We start from the raw sequence: 1,089 nt of genomic DNA on the forward strand, positions 1-1,089 counted from the left end.
TTCCGTGGTTCAATGAGGCTGTGGGCTATGCTGTGGGCCACCCAGGATGGACAGGCCACAGTGGAGAACTCAGACAAAATGTGATCCACTGGAGAAGGAAATGGCAACCCACTCCAGTATCTTTGCCAAGAAAACCCCATGGACCATAACAAAAGGCTAAAAGATATGACGCCAGAAGATGAGCCCCTCAGGTCGGAAGGTGTCCAATATGCTACTGGGAAAGAGCAGAGGGCAAGTACAAGTAACCCCAGAAAGAATGAAGCGGCTGGGCCAAAGCCAAAAAGACACTCAGCTTTTGGATACATCTGATGGTGAAAGGAAAGTCTGATGCTGCAAAGAACAGTACTGCATAGGAACCTGGAATGTAAGATCTATGAATCAAAGTAAATTGGATGTGGTAAAAAATGAGATGGCAAGACTGAACATCAACATCTTGGGAATCAGTGAACTAAAGTGGACGGGAATGGGCAAGTTTAACTCAGAAGACCATTATATCTACTACTGTGGCCAAGAATCCCATAGAAAAAATGGTGTGGCCTTCATAGTCAACAAGAGAGTGAAAAAGGCAGTAATGGGATACAATCTCAAAAACGACAGAATGATCTCGATCCGAATCCAAGGCAAACCATTCAACATCAAAGTAATCCAAGTCTATGCCTCAACCACTGATGCAGAGGAGGCTGAAATGGACCGGTTCTATGAAAACCTACAACACCTGATAGAACTAACACAAAAAAAGATGTTCTTATCATCATAGGGGATTGGAATGCTAAAGTAAGAAGTCAAAAGGTAACTGGAGTAATGGACAAGTTTGGCCTCAGAGAACAAAATGAAGCCGGGCAAAGGCTAACAGAGTTTTGTCAAGAGAACACACTGGTCATAGTGAACACCCTCTTCCAACAACCTAAGAGGCGACTCTACACATGGACATCATCAGATGGGCAATAATGAAATCAGATTGATTATATCATTTGCAGTCAAAGATAGAGAAGCTCTATCCAGTCAGTAAAAACAAGACCTGGAGCTGACTGGCTCAGATCATTTTATTTATTTATTTATTTATTTATATTTACATTTATACCCCGCCCA

This window comes from Gekko japonicus, unplaced genomic scaffold (assembly GCF_001447785.1).
Source record: "Gekko japonicus isolate JY-2015 unplaced genomic scaffold, Gekko_japonicus_V1.1 scaffold1170, whole genome shotgun sequence".
In the NCBI taxonomy this organism is placed as follows: domain Eukaryota; kingdom Metazoa; phylum Chordata; class Lepidosauria; order Squamata; family Gekkonidae; genus Gekko; species Gekko japonicus.